We start from the raw sequence: 26,142 nt of genomic DNA, 5'->3' as shown, positions 1-26,142 counted from the left end.
GCAAACTCACCTCAGCACCTTCCACACTGTACACTGACAGTGAGAAACACTGACTTGTTGAGTGAGTAGCTCTTTAAAGGTTTAGATCCACTACTCTGTTGGGGGCTTCTCTGGGAGGCTGAGAGAGGTGCCAGAAACACGGAGTACAGTAAGGTTTGCCCTCCTCCCCCTACCCCATTGCCTTTACTCCTCTTCCCTAGGGTATCAGGAAGTCCTTTGTCCTTATGCCATTTCAGGACAAGACGGGTTTTTTCACTCACTTCATCAGGATGATGAAATGCAGCTGCAGAGACCTGACATAGCTGAGAGAGGCTCTGAGGAAGGGGCATCCTCTCTACTGGCCCAAGAGAAAAACTGCTTAAAAGACAGATAAAGGGAGCTGGGTTAATCTTTCCAGGCAAGCCCTAAGCAGAATGTGTGCATGCATACTGAACTAGATAGCTCAGGAAGACAATGACAAGGGCTCAGTTCTCAGACCACCTGGATTATACCACATACCAGGCCCTCTCTTCAGTTAGTGAAGCCATGACTAACACAAAAAGAGAATATGCCCAAATCTCCTCCTCTCCAGTACTGCCCTCAACACATTTTCCAATAACTTATCATCTATTCTTTCAATATGAGTTTTGGGGCAGACAAGCTGGCTGCAAGCCCAGGTTCAACCCATCGAGGGCTCGTGCTGGCCCTGCTGGACTTCTCCTCCTACTCCTTGCCCTCCAGTCACATTGGGAGTCTTGGAGTCCCTCTAAGTTTGGCTCCTGTCTCACATCAGGGCTTTCCCAGCACTGTCCCAGACACTTCACTCTACTCCTTGGCCTGGATGATGCCTGCTCATCCTTCAAAATATGCCTAAACCTCCTCTCTGATCCCTTGAGCAGAGTAGCTCCCTATTATGTATGTCCTCCTCACTCTATGTTTCCCCCTGGAAACACCCATTGTACTTGGAACCGCTGCATACCCAGCACTGTCTCTGGTACATGGCAGGCACTCAATGGTTGTTGAATGTGTACGTAAATGAATAGCACTGGGCATCTTATTGAATCTCTCTCAATCTCAGTTTACTCAACTATAAAATGTGGCTAATCTTACCAACCTGCTATGGTCTGAATATTTGTGTCCCCGCCCCCTCAAATTTATATGCTAAAACCCTAACTCCCAATACAGTGGTATTTGGAGGTGAGATCTGTAGGTGGTATCTGGGTCATGAAGATGGAACCTTTATGATTAAGATGACTGCCCTGGTCAGGCGCAGTGACTCACACCTGTAATCCCAGCACTTTGCGAGGCCGAGGTGGGCAGATCACTTGAGGTCAGGAGTTTGAGACCAGGCTGGCCAACTTGGTGAAACACCATCACTACCAAAAATGCAAAAACTAGCTAGGTGTGGCGGCGAGCACTTGTAATCCCAGCTACTCAGTAGGCTGAGGCAGGAGAATTGCTTGGACCCAAGAGGTGGAGATTGCAGTGAGTCGAGATTGTGCCATTGCATTCCAGCCTGGGCAACAACAGTGAACTCCATCTCAAAAAAAAAAAAAAAGAGGGGGGCATGCCCAAGATGGCCGAATAGGAACAGCTCCAGCCTCCAGCTCCCAGTGTGAGTGACACAGAAGACGGGTGATTTCTACATTTTCAACTGAGGTACAGGGTTCATCTCACTGGGGCATGTCAGACAGTTGGGGCTGGTCTGCGGGTGCAGCCCGACCAGAGAGAGCTGAAGCAGGGTGAAGCATCGCCTCACCTGGGAAGCGCAAGGGGGAAGGGAATTCCTTTTCCTAGCCAGAGGAAATTGAGACACACAACACCTGGAAAACCAGGTAACTCTCACCCTAATACTGCGCTTTACCAAGGGTCTTAGCAAACGGCACACCAGGAAATTAGATCCCACACCTGGCCCAGAGGGTCCCATGCCCACAGAGCCTCCCTCATTGCTAGCACAGCAGTCTGAGATCTAACTGCAAGGTGGCAGCGAGGGTGGGGGAGGGGTGCCCGCCACTGCTGAGGCTTCAGTAGGTAAACAAAGCCACCAGGAAACTCGAATTGGGTGGAGCCCACTGCAGCTCAATGAGGCCGGCCTGCCTCTGTATAATCCTCTGGGGACAGGGCACAGCTAAACAAAAAGCAGCAGAAACCTAGGCAGAGGTAAATGCCTCTGTCTGACAACTTTGAAGAGAGCAGTGGATCTCCCAGCACGGAGGTTGAGATCTGAGAAAGGACAGACTGCCTGCTCAAGTGGGTCCTGAGTAGCCTAAATGGGAGACATCCCCCACTAGGTGCAGACCGACACCTCACACCTCACATGGCAGGGTACACCCCTGAGATGAAACTTCCAGAGCAAGAATCGGACAGCAACACTTGCTGTTCAGCAATATTCTATCTTCTGCAGCCTCCACTGCTGATACCCAATGCAAACAGGGTCTGCAGTGGACCTCAAGCAAACTCCAACAGACCTACAGCTGAGAGTCTCTTTTGACAGATCAACGAGACAGAAAGTTAACAAGGATATCCAGGAATTGAACTCAACTCTGCACCAAGCAGACCTAATAGACATCTACAGAACTCTCCACCCCAAATCAACAGAATATATATTCTTCTCAGCACCACATCACATTTATTCCAAAATTGACCACACGGTTGGAAGTAAAGCACTCCTCAGCAAATGTAAAAGAACAGAAATTATAACAAACTGTCTCTCAGACCACAGTGCAATCAAACTAGAACTCAGGACTAAGATACTCAATCAGAACCACTCAACTACATGGAAACTGAACAACCTGCTCCTGAATGACTACTGGGTACATAACGAAATGAAGGCAGAAATAAAGATGTTCTTTGAAACCAATGAGAACAACGATACAACATACCAGAATATCTGGGACACATTTAAAGCAGTGTGTAGAGGGAAATTTATAGCACTAAATGCCCACAAGAGAAAGCTGGAAAGATCTAAAATTGACACCCTAACATCACAATTAAAAGAACTAGAGAAGCAAGAGCAAACACATTCAAAAGCTAGCAGAAGGCAAGAAATAACTAATATCAGAGCAGAACTGAAGGACATAGACACACAAAAATACCCTCCAAAACATCAATGAATTCAGGAGCTGGTTTTTTTTAAAAGATCAACAAAATTGATAGACTGCTAGCAAGACTAATAAAGAAGAAAAGAGAAGAATCAAATAGATGCAATAAAAAATGATAAAGGGGATATCACCATCGACCCCACAGAAATACAAACTACCATCAGAGAATACTATAAACACCTCTACACAAATCAACTAGAAAACCTAGAAGAAATGGATAATTTCCTGGACACTTACACTCTCCCAAGACTAAACCAGGAAGAAGTTGAATCCCTGAATAGACCAATAGCAGGCTCTGAAATTGAGGCAATAGTTAATAGCCTACCAACCAAAAAAAGTCCAGGACTAGACAGATTCACAGCCAAACTCTACCAGAGGTACAAGGAGGAGCTGGTACTATTCCTTCTGAAACTATTCCAATCAATAGAAAAAGAGGGAATCCTCCCTAACTCATTTTACGAGGCCCACATCATCCTGATACCAAAGCCTGACAGAGATACAACAAAAAAAGAGAATTTTAGACCAATATCCCTGATGAACATCGATGCAAAAATCCTCAATAAAATACTGGCAAACCGGATCCAGCAGCACATCAAAAAGCTTATCCACCATGATCAAGTGGCCTTCATACCTGGGATGCAAGGCTGGTTCAACATACACAAAACAATAAATGTAATCCAGCATATAAACAGAACCAAAGACAAAAACCACATGATTATCTCAATAGATGCAGAAAAGGCTTTTGACAAAATTCAACAGCACTTCATGCTAAAAACTCTCAATAAATTTGGTATTGACGGAATGTATCTCAAAATAATAAGAGCTATTTATGACAAACCCACAGCCAATATCATACTGAATGGCCAAAAACTGGAAGCATTCCCTTTGAAATCTGGCACAACACAGGGATGCCCTCTCTCACCACTCCTATTCAACATAGTGTTGGAGGTTCTGGCTAGGGCAGTCAGGCAAGAGAAAGAAATAAAGGGTAGTCAGTTAGGAAAACAAGAAATCAAATTGTCCCTGTTTGCAGATGACATGATTGTATATTTAGAAAACCCCATTTTCTCAGCCCAAAATCTCCTTAAGCTGATAAGCAACTTCAGCAAAGTCTCAGGATACAAAATTAATGTGCAAAAATCACAAGCATTCTTATACACCAGTGACAGACAAACAGAGAGCCAAATAATGAATGAAGTCCCATTCACAATAGCTTCAAAGAGAATCAAATACCTAGGAATCCAACTTACAAGGGATGTAAAGGACCTCTTCAAGGAGAACTACAAAACACTGCTCAGTGAAATCAAAGAGGACACAAACAAATGGAAGAACATACCATGCTCATGGATAGGAAGAATCAATAATGTGAAAACGGCCATACTGCCCAAGGTAATTTATAGATTCAATGCCATCCCCATGAAGCTACCAATGACTTTCTTCACAGAATTGGAAAAAACTGTTTTAAAGTTCATACAGAACCAAAAAAGAGGTCGCATTGCCAAGACAATCCTAAGCCAAAAGAACAAAGCTGGAGGCATCACGCTACCTGACTTCAAACTATACTACAAGGCTATAGTAATCAAAACAGCATGGAACGGGTACCAAAACAGAGATAGAAGGCACCATCTTTGTACCAGAAAGTGAGCCCTCTCAGCTGGCACCTTGATCTTGGACTTCCCGGCATCCAGAACTGTGAGGAATAAATTTATGTTGTTTATAAGCTACACAGTCTATGCTATTTTGTTATAGCAGCTGGAATAGACTAAGACACCACCTCATTGGGCTGTTGTAAAGTTTACATAAATGAATGTCAACAGATAACTTAGCACCATGCTTAGAACATAGTAGGTGTTCAATAAATAGTAGCCACCATAAAAGAAGAATCTTCCCAATAGCACTGTGAAGCAAATTCCTCAGGGATTATCAGCCTCATTTTAACGAAAGAAAAGTGAGTTCTGAAGACGTTAAATGATTGCCTGTGACTGCCTCGTGGTCTCCATGCTGGCAAAGGAAATTCAAGGTTCCCAGGGTGTCATCCTCTGCATTCCCTCCCTCAAGCAGCCCTCCTCTTCAATCAACATTCAATGACACCTGCTTTGGGTAGGCATAATGCTAGGTGATGGAAAGAGGTAAACGGGAGACAAAATTTTGACCTTACCGAGCAATGGCCTAGGTAGGTTTCCAGCTGTTTCCTCCAAATCAGTTCTCTCCTCTTACGGTAATGAAACTCATGACTTTTAGCTAGGCATAGTGACAACCAGAATAAAGGCTAAATTGCAGGCAAGTGTGGCCATTTGTTCAAGTTCCAGCTAAGGGGAGGTGTGTAGAAGGGATATGTGCAATTTCAAATCATTTCCTTAAAGAGAAAGATCATGTTTGCCTTTCCCTGTACCTCCTCACCTTCCTACTGGCAGGAAGAAGGATGTAAGTTAGCTTGGACCAGGAGGCCAAGGGCAACAACCTAGTTAGGGTGAGGTACCATACTAGGAGGAGGCTGGGTGCCTAATACCATGAGGTTGCCACAACAGGCCTCTTACACCTGGACTGCTACATAAGAGGCGAATAAGCTTCCATCTTGTCTAAGCTTCCTTTCTTTTCAGCTTCTGTTGGAGCAGCTGAACCTGCAACCTAGCCAATTCAGGAGTCCGTGATCCAGTGGGGCAGTACAATATATTGACCTCTGTAATAGAGGTATATGCAAAGGTGCTTTTTTCACCTGCTCTAAGAAAAAGCATGAGCTTCCATGTGTCTGATGGACTAAACAGTAAGATGATGGTGAAGACTCTGGCAGCACATTCAGAGCAAAAGCTCCAGCAACTAGAGCTGCAACCTTGGTAATATCACTTACTTTCCAGCCCAGCCCTGACTGTGGACCAGAAAGCAAGGATTAGTGAGGACTCACAGTGTGCCAGGTTCAGGCACCAGCCAGAAACCCTGCACCCAGCACCCATTCTGTGCCTCACTCCAATGGTGCTGGAGTCCAGTCTTCCAAGTTGATTTTGAACATTTAATAACTCTCCCACATGGGAGAAGAGTAGGTAAACAAAGTTTTGACATCTTATAAATGTTGCTGTCTCTTATCTGTAGTAAAGGTACAAAGCTCTGCTTTTTATCCTTACTGCAAAAAATAAATGCTGCTGGCAGTATGTGACCTTGTTTTATCTGTTACAGTTTACAGACGTTAGAACATATATCAAAGACAGACAGACACAGTGGAAATCTCATCAACTTGTTTTCGCATATAAGTAGTGAAAATACACTAGCAGGAATAAAGCCTTAACTCTAAGGTCTTATCTAATTGTGCTGGGGTGTCTAGTGCTTAACTGACATGTTCTTTTGGATTTCTTACACCAACAAAGAAAGCGAGGAATGGAGGTGCTGAGGGGGCCTTGGCTGCAGAGATAGGCCTGTATTTCACTTTACTTCTCTAAAGGGCATCTATGCCTAGAAAAGTTTTGTCTCAATCTAGGTCTTGTGGGAGATCTCAGAGATGTTGAAGAAACATTTGTTTTTGTTTTTGTTTTTTGATGTTGGTACAAAGGAGTGCAATGGTTATGCTCTTCTGCAAACCATCTCTATATTAGAGATGGGACACTGGAGTGTGTCAGCCACAGATATGGTCAATGAAACACACCCAAGAACCTGTAAGATTATACACCAGGTTCCACGGAAAGTGTGCTTGACTTTCTCTCCCAAGCAGTGAGTCGACTGAAAGTTTCCAAAGATGGGGTTATGTCTTACCATCTCTCTCCACGCAATTCAGCCCAGTTCAACAACCTGGCCTCACCTATTATGGATCAGGCAGAATTCCAGTGATTGGGGGATAAAACAAAAGGCTATGAGATCATCTCTATCTTCAAAGAGATGATACAGAGATGATGCTTACAATGTAAGGAGACAAAACTTAATATGTGTGTAACAGTGAAGTATAAAACAATAGTAACAAAATGTAATACCGAGATATGGGAGAGGCAGGGTTAGGCAGTACTACTGAGGTTTCATAGAGAAGATGAGAATGGAGTTGGCCTTTATATGGTGAGGCGAGATAATTTAGATATACATGAAATAAATAGACAATTTTTCCAAAACGCAGGAAAAAAGTTGGGTGGTTGGGAATGAAGACAGCTGGTTGAGCTGGGTTCACTTTCCTTTATCAACTAAACTTCTTGGTAGTCTTATTTACATTATCTCTGCTCTCTCACTCTTTTTTTTTTTTTTTTTTGACATGGAGTCTAAATCTGTTACCCAGGCTGGAGTGCAGTGGTGTGATCTCAGCTCACTGCAACCTCCACCTCCTGGGTTCAAGCAATTCTCCTGCCTCAACCTCCCTAGTAGCTGGGATTACAGGCACCTGCCACCACACCCAGGTAATTTTTGTATATTTAGTAGAGACGGGGTGTTTCACTGTGTTGACCAGGCTGGTCTCGAACTCCTGACCTCGTGATCTGCCTGCCTCAGCTTGCATTCCTAATCTTTTTTTTTTTTTTTTTTTTTTTGAGACAGAGTCTCGATCTGTCGCCCAGGCTGTAGTGCAGTGGCCGAATCTGAGCTCACTGCAAGCTCCACCTCCCAGCTTTACGCCATTCTCCTGCCTCAGCCTCCCGAGTGGCTGGGACTAAGGCGCCCGCCACCTCGCCCAGCTAGTTTTTTTGTATTTTTTAGTAGAGACGGGGTTTCACCGTGTTAGCCAGGATGGTCTCGATTTCCTGACCTTGTGATCCACCCATCTCTGCCTCCCAAGCATTCCTAATCTTAAGGAGAACTACTTTGTCCCCATTCCTGATATGTCTCTCCATGGTTAGGTGGCTCCAGCTGCATCATATTCTGAACCTTCCCCTGACTGATAGGTTTGCAGGGAGAACAAACTCATACATAGACCAGCCCTTTGCTCTCTCCTCGGGAATGAACTGCCTGTAAGGATGTTCTCTCTGTCCTCCTCTGCCATACGATTTACAGAGCAGACCCACATAGGAAGAGGCTTGTGCTGGTCATCATCACGAGGTGGGTCTAATTCTGGGTCTCAATATTAGGAAGTCTTCTTAGATGCAAATTTAAAGCACATTCTCTAATATTAGGTCTATCTGGAAAATAAAAGGTGATGCCTTGACCTATGCCAATCATACTTATTTTCTCTCTTGGTTCAGAACTCTTGGGGGAATCTATGCAATTTATTAAGCACCCCTGAACCCAATACCCATCCATCTTCATTTCTCAGGCTACTTGAATCTTGCTCTTCATCCCCACACTCCTCTAATGCTACTCTCACCATAGTCAATAACTCCTTTGCTGATAAATCTAAAAGACACTTTGCAGTTCTCAATGAATCACACCTCTTTGATTCTAGCATACACTTACGGTGTAGAGCATTTTTATCTCTGAAATCGGAATGCGCCAGTTTACCTGGCAGCATTTATGGCCCATTGATTCTTAATGGGCCATAAAATATTAGTGTTTCTTACAATCCATGACATTGTCTATTTCGTGAACCATAGTTCTGTAACACTTGAAAATGACCATTTGTCACACTCCCCCACGACCCCTCCCCTGCCACACACCTCAATCGACTTCTGTTATATCCCTGTCTCCCGGTCTCTCCTCCTTTTCTGGAAATCCATCTCAGGCTCCTATAAGTTGGTATTCCTTGGGGCTGTGTTCTAGACTTTGCTGCTTCTTTCCCTCCCTTGTCTCCTTGGGTGTTCTCAGCCTCTCCCCTGGCTTCAATTGCCACCTAGACCATGATCTTCCCTAGATTTTCACCTCAAGCCTTGATCTTTCTTCTGAGTCCAGAATCTCCCACTGGCTACTTTCACTCAGCTCAGACCTGCAGATGTAAAAACGGAACTGGTCTTCCTTCCTGGGAAACCTGCCCCTCCTCCAGTGTTGCCCATCCCAGTAAAGTCATCCAACTCATTCCAGGCTTCTTCCTCTTGCTCATCTTCATACCCAAAATAGATGGCCAAGCTCTGATAATTTCATACATAAAATACCTCTTGGATCTATTTTTCTTCATTTCCACAGCCATTTAAGTCAGGTTAGGCTACTGTCATCTCTCAGCATGTTCCCTGCCTTTTTATCTTGGCTTTTTCTGCTCCTTTCTCCACACAGCTGCCAGGATGATTTTTCTAAACACAAATGAGATTCTGTCATTCTTCTGCTTTAAAATCCTCACTGGCTCTCCATTACCTTCAGTCCAAATTCCTTAACAAGTCTCAAGGCCTTGCTCACCTATTCTACCCTCTTGAGAATGTGATGCTCCAGGTATTTTGAACTACTTTTTTTTTCCCCCAGATGTGTCTCCAAAACTTTTGCAGATGCTTCTCCCTATTCCTGGGACACTCACTGTCTAATATCCCTTTGCAACTCCCCACAGTCACTGCTGTCCCTAGTGGAATTCAGCTTAGATATCAGCTCTCTCAGGAAGCCATCCTTGACTTCTTATAGCTGCTGGATTAGATGCCTGTTATATAAGCTCCCACAGCATCCTGTTCTTAGTCCTATTACAACTCTTGGCTCTGTGTTATAAAATGCATATTTACTTGTCTGTTTCCTGGCTGAGAAGGCTGGCTTTATGAGAGGTGTATCTGTTTAGCCCACTGTTGTATTTCCAACCTCTAGCACTGTACCTGGCATGATTATAAAATGAACAAATTAATACATCCATGAAAGCATGGGTTTGAGCAGAACAATGTAAGGTAGTCCAGGATATGAAAGACTTAGGATGTCTTAGGCTGGATGACTTTGAGGAGAAGATAGGTCCCCAGTCCAAGTGCAAGAACCTGGGTATCCTTAGGACAGCTACAATGTCAGCCTGACTCAAGAAGAAGGAATTTGTTGACCTGCTCAGAAACACTCCTGTAATTGACTGTAATTCAGTTTAATGATAAGCTGAAAATTTACAGACTAAAAAGAACTAAGATAATGCATGTTAGAAATTACTCTGTGACGGGGTCCCAGAGCAAGATGGCCGAATAGGAACAGCTCCAGTCTCCAGCTCCCAGCGCGAGCGACACAGAAGACAGGTGATTTCTGCAGTTTCAACTGAGGTACCAGGTTCATCTCACCGGGGAGTGCCGGACAATCAGTGCTGGTCAGCTGGTGCAGCCCAACCAGCGAGAGCTGAAGCAGGGCGAGGCATCGCCTCACCTGGGAAACACAAGGGGGAAGGGAATCCCTTTTCCTAGCCAGGGGAACTGACACATAACACCTAGAAAATTGGGTAACTCCCACCCTAATACTCTGCTTTACCAAGGGTCTTAGCAAATGGCACATCAGGAGATTATATCCCACATCTGGCCGGGAGGGTCCCACGCCCATGGAGCCTCCCTCATTGCTAGCACAGCAGTCTGAGATCTAACTGCAAGGCAGCAGCGAGGCTGGGGGAGGGGCATCCGCCATTGCTGAGGCTTCAGTAGGTAAAGGAAGCCGCCCAGGAAGCTCGAACTGGGTGGAGCCCACAGCAGCTCTAGGAGGCCTGCCTATCTCTGTAGATTCCACCTCTGGGGACAGTTCACAGCTAAACAAAAAGCTCTGCAGATGCAAATGACCCTGTCTGACAGCTTTGAAGAGAGGAGTGGATCTCCCAACATGGACTGCCTGCTCAGGTGGATCCCTGACCCCTGAGTAGCCTAACTGGGAGACATCCCCCACTAGGTGCAGACTGACACTCCATACCTCGCACAGCAGGGAACACCTCTGGGACAAAGCTTCCAGAGCAAGAATCAGACAGGATCACTCACTGTTCAGCAATATTCTATCTTCTGCAGCCTCCACTGCTGATACCCAGGCAAACAGCGTCTGGAGTGGACCTCAAGCAAACTCCAACAGACCTACAGCTGAGGGTCCTGACTGTTAGAAGGAAAACTAACAAACAGAAAGGACACCCACACCAAAACCCCATCAGTATGTCACCATCATCAAAGACCAAAGGCAGATAAAACCACAAAGACGGGGAAAAAGCAGGGCATAAAAGATGGAAATTCAAAAAATCAGAGCACATCTCCCCTTCCAAAGGAATGCAGCTCATCACCAGCAAGGGAACAAAGCTGGACAGAGAATGACTCTGACGAGTTGAGAGAAGAAGGCTCCAGTCGATCAAACTTCTCAGAGCTAAAGGAGGAACTACGTAATCAGCACAAAGAAACTAAAAACCTTGAAAAAAGAACGGATGAATGGATAACTAGAATAATCAATGCAGAGAAGACCTTAAAAGAACTGATAGAGATGAAAACCATAACATAAGAACTACATCACAAATGCACAAGCTTCAGTAACCGACTCGATCAACTGGAAGAAAGAGTATCAGCGATTAAAGATCAAATGAATGAAATGAAGTGGGAAGAGAAGTGTAGAGAAAAAAGAGTAAAAAGAAATCAACAAAGCCTCCAAGAAATATGGGATTATGTGAAAAGACCAAATCTACGTCTGATTGGGGTGCCTGAAAGTGAGGGGGAAAATGGAACCAAGTTGGAAAACACTCTGCTGGATATCATCCAGGAGAACTTCCCCAACCTAGTAAGGCAGGCCAACATTCAAATTCAGGAAATACAGAGAACGCCACAAAGGTACTCCTCGAGAAGAGCAACTCCAAGACACATAATTGTCAGATTCACCAAAGTTGAAATGAAGGAAAAAATGTTAAGGCAGCCAGAGAGAAAGGTCGGGTTACCCACAAAGGAAAGCCCATCAGACAACAGCAGATCTCTTGGAAGAAACTCTCCAAGCCAGAAGAGAGTGGGGGCCAATATTCAACACTCTTAAAGAATTTTCAACCCAGAATTTCATATCCAGCCAAACTAAGTTTCATAAGTGAAGGAGAAATAAAATCCTTAACAGATAAGCAAATGCTTAGAGATTTTGTCACCACCAGGCCTGCCCTACAAGAGATCCTGAAGGAAGCACTAAACATGGAAAGGAACAACAGGTACCAGCCATTGCAAAAACATGCCAAAATGTAAAGACCATCGATGCTAGGAAGAAACTGCATCAACTAACGAGCAAAATAACCAGCTAATATCACAATGACAGGATCAAGTTCACACATAACAATATTAACCTTAAATGTAAATGGACTAAATGCTCCAATTAAAAGACACAGACTGGCAAATTGGATAAAGAGTCAAGACCCATCAGATTGCTGTATTCAGGAGATCCATCTCACATGCAGAGACACACATAGGCTCAAAATAAAGGGCTGGAGGAAGATCTACCAAGCAAATGGAAAACAAAAAAAAAGCTGGGGTTGCAATCCTAGTCTCTGATAAAACAGACTTTAAACCATCAAAGATCAAAAGAGACAAAGAGGGCCATTACATAATGGTAAAGGGATCAATTCAACAGGAAGAGTTAACTATCCTAAATATATATGCACCCAATACAGGAGCACCCAGATTCATAAAGCAAGTCCTTAGAGACTTACAAAGAGACTTAGACTCCCATACAATAATAATGGGAGACTTCAACACCCCACTGTCAACATTAGACAGATCAACGAGAGAGAAAGTTAACAAGGATATCCAGGAATTGAACTCATCTCTGCACCAAGCAGACCTAATAGACATCTACAGAACTCTCCACCCCAAATCAACAGAATATACATTCTTCTCAGCACCACATCGCACTTATTCCAAAATTGACCACATAATTGGAAGTAAAGCACTCCTCAGCAAATGTAAAAGAACAGAAATTATAACAAACTGTCTCTCAGACCACAGTGCAATCAAACTAGAACTCAGGACTAAGATACTCAATCAAAACCACTCAACTACATGGAAACTGAACAACCTGCTCCTGAATGACTACTGGGTACATAACGAAATGAAAGCGGAAATAAAGATGTTCTTTGAAACCAATGAGAACAAAGATACAACATACCAGAATATCTGGGACACATTTAAAGCAGTGTGTAGAGGGAAATTTATAGCACTAAATGCCCACAAGAGAAAGCTGGAAAGATCTAAAATTGACACCCTAACATCACAATTAAAAGAACTAGAGAAGCAAGAGCAAACACATTCAAAAGCTAGCAGAAGGCAAGAAATAACTAAGATCAGAGCAGAACTGAAGGAGATAGAGACACAAAAAACCCTCCAAAAAATCAATGAATCCAGGAGCTGGTTTTTTTAAAAGATCAACAAAATTGATAGACTGCTAGCAAGACTAATAAAGAAGAAAAGAGAGAAGAATCAAATAGATGCAATAAAAAATGATAAAGGGGATATCACCACCAACCCCACGGAAATACAAACTACCATCAGAGAATACTATAAACACCTCTACACAAATCAACTAGAAAAACTAGAAGAAATGGATAATTTCCTGGACACTTACACTCTCCCAAGACTAAACCAGGAAGAAGTTGAATCCCTGAATAGACCAATAGCAGGCTCTGAAATTGAGGCAATAATTAATAGCCTACCCACCAAAAAAGTCCAGGACCAAATGGATTCACAGCTGAATTCTACCAGAGTACAAGTAGGAGCTGGTACTATTCCTTCTGAAACTATTCCAATCAATAGAAAAAGAGGGAATCCTCCCTAACTCATTTTATGAGGCGAACATCATCCTGATACCAAAGCCTGACAGAGATACAAAAAAAAAAAAAAAAAAAAGAGAATTTTAGACCAATATCCCTGATGAACATCGATGCAAAAATCCTCAATAAAATACTGGCAAACCGAATCCAGCAGCACATCAAAAACCTTATCCACCATGATCAAGTGGGCTTCATCCCTGGGATGCAAGGCTGGTTCAACATTCGCAAATCAATAAACGTAATCCAGCATATAAACAGAACCAAAGACAAAAACCACGTGATTATCTCAATAGATGCAGAAAAGGCCTTTGACAAAATTCAACAGCACTTCATGCTAAAAACGCTCAATAAATTTGGTATTGATGGAACGTATCTCAAAATAATAAGAGCTATTTATGACAAACCCACAGCCAATATCATACTGAATGGCCAAAAACTGGAAGCATTCCCTTTGAAAACTGGCACAACACAGGGATGCCCTCTCTCACCACTCCTATTCAACATAGTGTTGGAAGTTCTGGCTAGGGCAATCAGGCAAGAGAAAGAAATCAAAGGTATTCAGTTAGGAAAAGAAGAAGTCAAATTGTCCCTGTTTGCAGATGACATGATTGTATATTTAGAAAACCCCATTTTCTCAGCCCAAACTCTCCTTAAGCTGATAAGCATCTTCAGCAAAGTCTCAGGATACAAAATTAATGTGCAAAAATCACAAGCATTCTTATACACCAGTGACAGACAGAGAGCCAAATCATGAATGAACTCCCATTCACAATTGCTTCAAAGAGAACAAAATACCAAGGAATCCAACTTACAAGGGATGTAAAGGACCTCTTCAAGGAGAACTACAAACCACTGCTCAGTGAAATAAAAGAGGACACAAACAAATGGAAGAACATACCATGCTCATGGATAGGAAGAATCAATATTGTGAAAACGGCCATACTGCCCAAGGTAATTTATAGATTCAATGCCATCTCCATGAAGCTACCAAGGAATTTCTTCACAGAATTGGAAAAAACTGTTTTAAAGTTCATACAGAACCAAAAAAGAGCCCGCGTTGCCAAGACAATCCTAAGTCAAAAGGACAAAGCTGGAGGCATCACGCTACCTGACTTCAAACTATACTACAAGGCTATAGTAACCAAAACAGCATGGGACTGATACCAAAACAGAGATATAGACCAATGGAACATAACGGAGTCCTCAGAAATAATACCACACATCTACAACCGTCTGATCTTTGACAAACTTAACAAAAACAAGAAATGGGGAAAGGATTCCCTATTTAATAAATGGTGCTGGGAAAATTGGCTAGCCATAAGTAGAAAGCTGAAACTGGATCCTTTCCTTACATGAAAATTAATTCAAGATGGATTAGAGACTTAAATGTTAGACCTAATACCATAAAAACCCTAGAAGAAAACCTAGGTAATACCATTCAGGACATAGGCATGGGCAAGGACTTCATGTCTAAAACACCAAAAGCAATGGCAGCAAAAGCCAAAATTGACAAATGGGATCGAATTAAACTAAAGAACTTCTGCACAGCAAAAGAAACTACCATCAGAGTGAAGAGGCAACCTACAGAATGGAACAAAATTTTTGCAATCTACTCATCAGACAAAGGGCTAATATCCAGAACCTACAAAGAACTCAAACAAATTTACAAGAAAAAAACAAACAACCCCATCAAAAAGTGGGCAAAGGATATGAACAGACATTTCTCTAAAGAAGACATGCATACAGCCAACAGACACATGAAAAAATGCTTGTCATTACTGGCCTCAGAGAAATGCAAATACAATGAGATACCATCTCACACCAGTTATAATGGCAATCATTAAAAAGTCAGGAAACAACAGGCGCTGGAGAGGATGTGGAGAAATAGGAACACTTTTCCACTGTTGGTGGGACTGTGAACTAGTTCAACCATTGTGGAAAACAGTATGGCTCTTCCTCAAGGATCTAGAACTAGAAATACCATTTGACCCAGCCATCCCATTACTGGGTATATACCCAAAGGATTATAAATCATGCTGCTATAAAGACACATGCACACGTATGTTTATTGCGGCACTATTCACAATAGCAAAGACTTGGAATCAACCCAAATGTCCATCTGTGACAGACTGGATTAAGAAAATGTGGCACATACACACCATGGAATACTATGCACCATAAAAAAGGATGAGTTTATGTCCTTTGTAGCGACATGGATGCAGCTGGAAACCATCATTCTCAGCAAACTATCGCAAGAACGGAAAACTAAACACCGCATGTTCTCACTCATAGGTGGGAATTGAACAATGAGATCACTTGGACTCAGGAAGGGGAACATCACACACTGGGGCCTATTATGGTGAGGGGGGACGGGGAAGGGATGGCATTGGGAGTTATACTTGATGTAAATGACGAGTTGATGGGTGCTGACGAGTTGATGGGTGAAGCACACCAACATGGCACAAGTATACATATGTAACAAACCTGCACATTGTGTACATGTACCCTAGAACTTAAAAGTATAACAAAAAAAAAAAAAAAAGAGAGAAATTACTCTGTGACATAAATGCTGTCCCTAAAAGTATTAAAACGTCACCCAAATATGGGTCATCAGCCTTCCTTGTGGGGACTATGCTGATCATGAGAAAACAAGGTTGGCATCTCTTTCTGAATAGGGACTCCGCCATAAATGGTTAAGTTAAAGCAATGGTTTGGAAACTTCATGACAATTCTCCTTCTGTTCTTCATTACTGCAATTAGATAAAATTAAATTGGCCAAATTTCTCCACCAAGCAAACAGAACACAAATCTTCCAATGAAAGCAGTTGACAATTTTCCAAGATTGCTATGGATGAGAACTTTGCTTTTTCCCCTTCTGATTATTTATAAAAGAATATAAGTGAGTTATAGAAAATAACTGAAATATGTTGAAAAATAGACAATAAAAATTACAAATAAGTCTACTGTCCAGAAAACTTCAGTTAACATTTTGGTATACTTTCCATCTTTCTTTTACTCATATATGCATTTTGAGCTAGTTAAGGTTACTATATATATAGCTATATATTCTGCTTTTATCCCACTTAAAGTTATATTTGAAACATTTTGCATGCCAGTAAAACTTCTTCATATCATTATCATAACAACTGCCTTAATTTACCATAATTTATGATTCAACCAATCCCTCTGTCTAGACACTATAAAGTTATGAAAATTTCCTTTAGAAAGATCAATCAACTTCCTAACTGCCAGTGTCTTCGGGGACTGTAAACCAATTTTTAAAATTACTTAAGCAAACACAGAATTAGGAAAGAGACCTGGTCTCTGCCTCCACCCTCTCTCAATCAGATATTGTGTGCATTACATGATACAAGTGGTTTTGTATTTCTGAAGTTCTAGATTATTCATATTATAGCTTCTTTCTAAAAGTACAGACTTAGTTTAATCTCTTCAGATGATGGAACAGCTGTATGAGTATTAATGCTTGGTTGGAGTGTTTAGGGTGACACTTACACATAGCCTCCTCCCTCTGTGCTAAGCATGGGCAAACAGCATTATTATATGGCAAGTGGCAGCAATATTTACCTAGCAACTTCAAGTCCCTGGAGCACTGTGGAGCAATGCACCACAGTGATGGCAGTGCTTGGGGACCCCCTCCTCTCCATACTCAGCTCACAAGAATCTTGGGAAGCATCTCTGTGAAGGATTTAGCTTCTCCAATCCTCTAAAATAATGAGGGTTTATAGAAAATTATTGTTGCTTTTGTTGTTGCTTTAGATCTTTGTCAGATAAGCCATTCTGTCTTCATTGCCTGGCCATCCTCCTTTTCAAGAACTCTTAGAGGGAGGGGTTGGGTACTAGATGCAAAAATAAATGCCACTTTTTTTCTGATTGAATTGGTAAAAAAAAAAAAAAAATGCTGTCAAGACATCTATATGAAAAATAATATCATTCTTCTAAATTATATCCTAATAACCAACAAATGTGAAATTTGAAGTAATGTTGACTTTCTCAATGTCCCCTTGAAAATTAAAACAAAATTTTTCCCCACATTTAGAAAGTAGCATATATTCTTTTTTTTTTTTTTTTTTTTTTTTTTTTTTTTTTTTTTTTTGAGACGGAGTCTTGCTCTGCCGCCCAGGCTGAAGTGCAGTGGCCAGATCTCAGCTCACTGCAAGCTCTGCCTCCCGGGTTCATGCCATTCTCCTACCTCAGCCTCCCGAGTAGCTGGGACTACAGGCGCCCGCCACCTCGCCTGGCTAGTTTTTTGTATTTTTTTAGTAGAGACGGGGTTTCACCGTATTAGCCAGGATGGTGTCGATCTCCTGACCTCGTGATCCGCCCGTCTCGGCCTCCCAAAGTGCTGGGATTACAGGCTTGAGCCACCGCGCCCGGCCGCATATATTCTTTTAAAGACAACTTGAAAGACAAATATGTTTTAAAAATTAAAATATCCTAAAGCCTCGCAAACAAGACATGCACTATAACACGTTGGTGAAAACACCTATGGGCTTTTATCTATGAATGTTTTTCCCTCACATAACTGAGATCAGATTGCATTTAAGAACTGTATTTTACTTACTTTGCTTATTTCTAGTATCGTTTAAAATTTCTTGTGAGTATTGTGAATGGCTACACTCCCATTTCTTTCTTTCTTTTTTAAGAGACAGGGTCTTGCTATGTTGCCTAGGCTGGAGTGCAGTAGCTCTTCACCAGTGTGATCACGGTGCACTACAGCCTCAAAGTCCTAGGCTCAAGTGATCCTCAGCCTCCTGAGTAGCTGGGGCCATGGGCACAAGCCACCACACCTGGCTTTCCCAATTCCTTTCAAATGCTCTGAAATACTTGGTCATTTAGAAAAATATTCCTATGCTCTATCTGTGTCTTTTTAAAATATGCATTTCATATTTCTTCCTCTAAATCCCAAATTTCTGTCTTGACCCCTGGTTTCTTTTCCTGATTCCAGACCCACAGGGTCCAAGTCACTGCTGGACTCTCCACTTTGATACCCTATTGGCCATTAAATGCAACAGCGTAACAGGTCAAAATGAAGCTCACCACTTTCTTTCTCACCACCATTTCCTCCTGACTTGATCTTCTACCACTGATGCCCCCATTTCCCCACTCATCAGAACTGCTTCTCTTGCTTCCCTCTCTTTGCTCCCCATATCCTACTTACAACCTTACAGACTCTGCTTCACGATGTTTTATCCACCTTTGCCTCCCAACTATGGTTGGCAGATTTAGCAAATAAAAATACAAGATACCCAGTTAAAACAGAATTTCAAATAAATGAATAATTTCACTCATAAGCATATCCCATGAAACATCTGGATAAAATTTATACTAGAAACTATGTATTGTTTACATGAAATTCACATTAAACTGGGCATGTGGTATTGTATTTGGCAGCCCTACTCCTGTCTCCATTTTTACTGCCTGCATCTTAACACTCCTTACTTCTGCTATAAGCCATAGTTACCTAACAGCCTCCTGGTCTCTCTGTTCAATCCATTAATCTTTACAAATCACAGCTGTAATAGTGCCATGCTTTACTCACCACCTTCAGTGGTTTCCACTGCTGAGTTCCTCATGCTGACCTTTAAACTCATCTCATAGACTAGCCCTGATATGCCTCCCCAGCCCCATATCCCACTGCTGCCCCGTAGGGCTCTCAGCTACAGCTCAAGTAACTGTCTTGTGGTTATGAAACACCCCCAACACTTTCCTTCCCTAGGCCTCAGCTCACATCGTCTTTTCCATTTAGAATGCCCTACCTCACCTGTCCAAACCTTGACTCCATCCTCACAGAGCTGCTACTCTAGGCCTCTTATACAGATCACTGGGAAGTTGATCCTACCATGTGGTATGTCAAAAAAGTGGAGAATTGATCATTTCATGTGGTTTAGGTTAATGTAATAAAAGGTCTCCTACCCAGTGCATCCCTGCCTTAGTTGCTTCCCCACGTTCATCATCTCATCCTGTTCCACAAAAAACATCAAGCAGTAACTGCCTAAAGCAATGTTTCTCAAAGCGCAGTCCTCCAACCATATGCATGGAATCACCTCTGGGGCTAGGGCTATAGATTCAGAACCTGTGGGGAACAAATGGGGCTTGGCACGATGAACAAGTTTCCCAGCTGAGTTTTTGTGTTCACTATAGTTGAGAACCACTGGCCTCATGGAAAGGCTACTCAGTCTGCTTTGCTCACGTTGGTACCTGAACATGCCACATGCATTTCCATGTATTCTCTAATACCTCTGGAGGCCTGTGCTGTACTTTCCACTTTCAGACTCAGACTACAAAACTCCTACTTGTCCTTCCAAGCCCAATTCAACTTCTACCTCCTGCATGAGCATTTCCCTGCTCACTGCAAGAAGTCTATAGAAAAAGGTACCCACATTACTTATTGCCACTAGCCATGCATTTGTCTCACCACATGTAATGGAACATTCCTCCAAGACAAGGTTTTTCTCTGTATCCCCAAAGAGATTAAGACCATGTTATGCTCTGGTGATTGCTAAATAAATAGATGCTGCAGGAATATCCAAATAAGGTCAATGAACCCAAGGAAGTTAACTAAGCAAAAATGAGAGTACCTTCCAAATTAGGAACTGTGACAAGGAGGTGTCCTTCTAAAAATAAATAAGTAAATAAAATAAAGAAGATTTCATCCATGAACAAGCATTTATGCCTTTATGTACATATAAGTCCTAACTCAATAGTGACAGGACTGCAAGAAAGATCTGTGCCACGTGAACCAGGGCCTGCTCATCAATCTTCCCCATGGCTCTTCTCATTTCTTGGCAGACTTTGGCTCATCCACAAATCAAGAAGAGAGTTTCCTGTAGTCGAAAGCCACACCTGGACCTGTTCCAAAAAGACACTGCAAACTGAACAAAATAGACCGATCTTCTTTCCTCCTTCACTTCCTCCTCCTCTGGCCCTGTTGACTTCTCCAGTCACTTCCGGAAACTATTCCCTGTCCTCACCTCCCACTTCCCGGAGGTTCTCCCTCCCCTGATGTCTGTAGATTCTGGCTCTCCTTCTACTTCCTTATTCAGGGGCTCACCATTTTTCCTGAGCCTCTCTGCTAGTCTCCATGCCTCTGTATTTATGGAACCCAAATCTTCCTGTCAACCTCCTTTCTAAAACTCTCTCTGGGTCCTTATCCCCATAAGATAGTCTTACTCTGGCCTGTGGGGCTCCTCACAGCCTAACCTCTGCCTTCCTTTCAATTGCATTCCATTCAGAAAAGAGCCTCTGGTGCTTTCCATGTGCTAGGTGCCGGAGATATAAAATCAAAGAGTCTGGGGCTCACAGGAGAGTGGGGAGTAAACATGCAATTGATGCAGTGTGATAGGCTCGGTAGAAACACAGGAGCCCTTTGAAGACTTTTTTTTTTTTTTTTTTTTTTTTTTGAGACGGAGTCTCGCTCTGTCGCCCAGGCTGGAGTGCAGTGGCCGGATCTCAGCTCACTGCAAGCTCCGCCTCCCAGGTTTACGCCATTCTCCTGCCTCAGCCTCCGGAGTAGCTGGGACTACAGGCGCCTGCCACCTCGCCCAGCTAGTTTTTTGTATTTTTTAGTAGAGACGGGGTTTCACCGTATTAGCCAGGATGGTGTCGATCTCCTGACCTTGTGATCCGCCCGTCTCGGCCTCCCAAAGTGCTGGGATTACAGGCTTGAGCCACCGCTAGTGGCAACTCCTGCAAGGAGTTATAGCAGAACCAGGACTAGAGTTAAATCTCTAGCTTCAGGACTCTTTTTACTGCTTGATGCAGCCTGACCAAAATACTTCTGTTTGCCCCAAGGGGAAAAAAAAAAAAATCCACAAAACGGGAAAACACAAGATGATCCATAAAGAAAATACAAATTGAGTATTAAAATGCAAAACCCATAAACATTAGTAAGGGGACACTAAATCGCAGTGAAAGGAGATCATATAAATACTGCACTTATAAGATAGAAATGCAGGGAGATACTTAACACACTTATGCACAGCCCAGATGCTAGTCCATGACTCATCTATGTTGCTGAGTCACACAGTAACACAGAACACCAAGATAACTACTTATATGCAGATGCTACTAGTACTACTTGGATAGGGGAAAAATGGTATCTCTACCTTTTAATATTGATATCTATAAAAAACTAAATTACTTTTTAAAATCCAATAAATAAAACGCACATGTGAAAATCTCAAATTTATTTCAAGGAGCCAAGAAACTAGATTTGAGAAGCCATTAAGTGATTTCTAAGGGAATTCCAAAAAGATATAAGGCTTTCATGCAAAATTAAGGCAGAGAGAAGAGTAAAGGGACAGGAGAGCGTAAGAGATTTCTGATATGTTCTCTGTCCTCAGAGAATATCATCGAGATTTGTGGGACCACGTTTTAAACTGCAGACTGTGATCAGGTCAGGAAAACAATTTAGTGGGTCATGATGGTCATTTTTTTTAATGAAAGAGAACATTATCTAATAGAAAATACCAGGTTGCAACTCACATAGCAAGAGAAGTTTCAAATTCTGTGTATAACTGTGTGTGTATTTGTTTATGTATTCATTTGCAACATAATATACATTTCGTGTGGCAGGTTCCAGTCACAAAAGTTGGGAAAACACTCTTCTTTCAAAGACTTTCCTTTGAAGGGCTTCATTTTTAACACAAACTAAACACACTTAGTTATGCGTACTGGCCCTTTTCTTTGTTCTTGGCATCTGTGCTAAAATTAAACAGAGAATGTGAGTGGAATACTAGAACTGGAAGGAGGAGGCAAATTAGCAGAATGTAAATGAGTGAACTGATAATAACAGAACAAAGAGCAAGATAACGAGATGGATGAGCTCTGGCGTTTTTTTCTAAAACCTCTTGCTTGTGATAACTAAGGAATACTTGGATATTTTCTGTCCTCTTTAAAGCACTGGATATACAGTAGCTGCTCAATAATTGCTCATCCAATGATCCTCTATGATACCTGCATTCTCTCCATGGCAATGCTAATCATGCAGAGTGATGGCTGTCTTTCCACTGTCAGCCCCCTCCACCTGTAGGAGGCTGGACTAATGTTTGGCCCACTGCTATATCCCCACCCCTATGACAGTGCCTAGCAGATAGCAGGTGTTCAATGCATTTTGGTTGGATTGTATTGAAGGGCATCAACAGACAATAAAGTTATAATGCCCATTTGATGCCTAACCCCCTTGCAAGAACAAACTGATTTCAGTCCATTGACCAAAGATATGCTAATTATAGAAAAACAACAAGAACAAAACTCTAAATTTAAGTTTCCAGGGGGCCAACAGCTTAGAGTCACTTATGCCTCTTTGTCCAGAGCTCAGGTTGACTTGAAGGACTTGTCTTGACCTTTTAGAGAATAAGAGCCCCTTGAAATCTGATAAGTTATTTAGAATATTGAGTTTGGACCTACTTTTCAGACCCAGTCTGGCTCCTAGAGACAAAGTGAAGAAGCTTTTTCTAGTGTAGACAGCTTGAAGGCAACAACCACTTTGAATCCAAAGCTGCTGAGCTATTTCAGAGATCCTGTCCACATTGCTAACTAGAGCAGGCAGAATGCCCAGGAAGGCCCAAAGTAGAGGGCCAGATTTAGAGACGCAGTCAACAAGGTCAAGTAATTCAACAATAAATCAAGCCCTGGTTTCTTCCTCACAAGAAGCCCAGGATGAAAGGAAATGAGAAGGGGCTAGGAAGCTGTTTGTCTCCCCAACCCCTCTTCAGCTCCATCATGCCTCTATGCCTAAGTCTAGGTGTTCAAACAACTCCTAGAAATGTAGCTGTGTGTGGCGAGTCACGAAGGATGCCCTGAGCATGGAAAGGCATATGGTAAGTTATCAGTGGGAAGATGAGTGAAAGATGCCCTTATCAAAGGGTTAAGTCAAAGGTCAAACTTAAAGGATTGCTCACTAGTTAATAGGTGCTCATCTCAGCCAGGCAAACATAAAAACATGGCTATGACCACCAGTGGAAATTCCTCTTTATCGTGCATGCTAGAACTTAAAGTATAATAAATAAATAAAAAAAGAAACTCCTCTTCATCAAGGAAACTGATGAGTATTAAAGGTAGAGAAAAATGCTCCTTCATATCAGACATACTAAAGCAATGGTTTTTACCTTCATGAGTCCTATGTATACACAGTTGAATCTCGCTTCTCTGTGAAAAGGGGGCAAGGAACAGAGTAACTCTGGTCTGCAGAGTTCAATGGATACCATGGAATCTAGAACACTTATTTTGGCAAACAGTTTCAGCCTCCATTCCCCACCCAATTTCTTTTTGCTTGTTTTTTTTTGTTGTTGTTGTTGTTTGTTTGTTGAGACAGGGTCTCCTTCTGTCACTCAGGCCTCAGGCCAGAGTGCAGCAATGTGATCATGTCTCACTGTAACCTTCGCTTCTGAGCCTCCCACCTAAGCCTCCTGAGTAGTTGGGACCACAAGCATATACCACCATGCCCACCTAATTTTTGTATTTTTTGTGGACACAGGGTTTTGCCATAGTGCCCAGGCTGGTCTTAAATTACTGGACCCAAGAGATCCATCTGTCTCAGACTCCCAAAGTGCTGGGATGACAGGCATGAACCATTGCACCCGACCACCCCACCCAATTTCTATCCCACTCTCCCTCTGACCATCTGCCAATGTATGCTGAAGGAACATAAATCATCCTTGGGTTAACCTAAGCAAAATGTAATCAAGAGAGCCAGTTGGCTTAGGGCCAAAAAAACAAGAAGGAAGCTACATATTGTGTGCTCCAAAGTCAAGCAGGAACAAAGTTGGGGCTTTTCTTTTTCTTTCTTTCTTTTTTAAAATAACACTATCTAATGTCTCTATGTAGTTTGAATCTCAATTCTAACTTCAGCATAACTTAATCTCCTCCGGCCTCAGTTTTCTAATAAATCATTTGTAAAAGATAAAACACATGTTTACAATCTCTACCAGTACCTGGCAACTTAATGGGGCAGCATACTATATTAATTATCATCAGAGGCCAGGCGTGGTGGCTCATGCCTGTAATTTCAGCACTTTGGGAGGCCAAGGCAGGCAGATCACAAGGTCAGGAGACGGAGATCATCCTGGCTAACATGGTAAAACCCCATCTCTACTAAAATCAAAACAAAACAAAACAAAACAAAACAAAAAACAAAAAAATTAGCTGGGCGTGGTGGTGGGTGCCTGTAGTCCCAGCTACTTGGAAGGCTGAGGCAGGAGAATGGCGTGAACCCAGGAGGCAGAGCTTGCAGTGAGCCGAGATTGCACCACCGCACTCCAGCCTGGGCAACAGAGCCAAGATTCCAACTCAAAAAAAAAAAAAATTATCATCAGAATTGCAGTATTACATTTTGTAATCCATTTTGGATTGAAGCAGAGGTTCTGGAGTCAGAGGGACTCTGGAATGCTGGCTTCATGAACTTCATCAGCCATGAGGAAATTTCCTTAACCTCTTTGAACTTTAATTGTCTCATCTACAAAATGGGGATAATAAAACCATTTCATAGGGTTACTGTAAGGGTGAAATGAGTATCTGTGTGTCAAATGCTGTGTGTCAAATGACCATAAATGATAGCTATTATTATGATGATGGCTTGCCCCCTTAGAGATATGCCACCAATAAAGAGCTGTTCTCTGGCTAGCTCAGAAAACCAGACACATTTCCTAAAAGCTACTGATGCTCAATGTCCCGATTACCAACACATTCCCCCGCGTCCCTGCTCTTCCTCCCACATTCTCTATTGCTGTAGATGGTGTACCAGCTTCCCTGTTATCCATGTGAGAAAACCTATAGTCCTCGTTGACTCCTCCTTCCCCACCACAGCTAATCTGTCATTGGGTTCCAGTGATTCTACTTCTTGAATATCTCAACTCCATCTGTTTCTCCCCATCTGCTTGCCACAGTATTAGTTCAGGCCACCATCAACTTGCCTCTAGATAACATGCCTCCCACCTGGTCTCCTTACCCCAGCCTTCCTCGTTCAATCCACTCCCCAAGCTGCAACTACTGTCATCTTTCTAAAGTACAAATCTCATCATGCCTCTCCCCTGCATTCAGCTCTTCATTGGCTCCCCCAAATAATCCCAGTCACCTAATGTGGCTTCCAGAGTCTGCCACGATCTGCCTAGTGCTTCGCTCCCTCCCTAGTCTGATATCTTACCATGTCCCCTCTTGTGCTCCAGCCACACTAAATAATTTGTAGTTCCCCAAGTGAGTCATGAATTTCTCCCTCTGAAAGGATGTGACACATTTAGGATACGTCATCCCTTCTCTTCTCCATGCTAACTCATTCTCAATTTTTAAGTTTTAGCATAGGTACAGGAAGCCTTCCCACTTGAATACTGGGTTAGATGTGCCTCCCATTGTACTGTGAACGTCTGCTTATTTGTTCATCTCCTACACTACACTGGGAGCCCCTTGAGGATAAAACCCATTTTTCTTATTGAAATACTCCAGACATCAAACAGCGACTGGCTTTGTGTCAAACAGGCTCTTGCTGTTTGTTTGTTGGATAGATAAGTTAATATT

At 42.5% G+C, this 26,142-nt stretch overlaps 1 protein-coding gene across 2 annotated transcripts in view; it reads right to left on the bottom strand.

Annotated features, from left to right (window-relative positions):
* KCNH1 (potassium voltage-gated channel subfamily H member 1) overlaps window positions 1-26,142 on the bottom strand; it is a 466,372-nt gene that overhangs the window by 102,668 nt on the left and 337,562 nt on the right. The gene's annotated exons all lie outside the window — the stretch shown is intronic.

This window comes from Rhinopithecus roxellana, chromosome 8, assembly GCF_007565055.1.
Source record: "Rhinopithecus roxellana isolate Shanxi Qingling chromosome 8, ASM756505v1, whole genome shotgun sequence".
Lineage (NCBI taxonomy): Eukaryota > Metazoa > Chordata > Mammalia > Primates > Cercopithecidae > Rhinopithecus > Rhinopithecus roxellana.
This window is presented reverse-complemented; position numbering and strand designations above follow the sequence as displayed.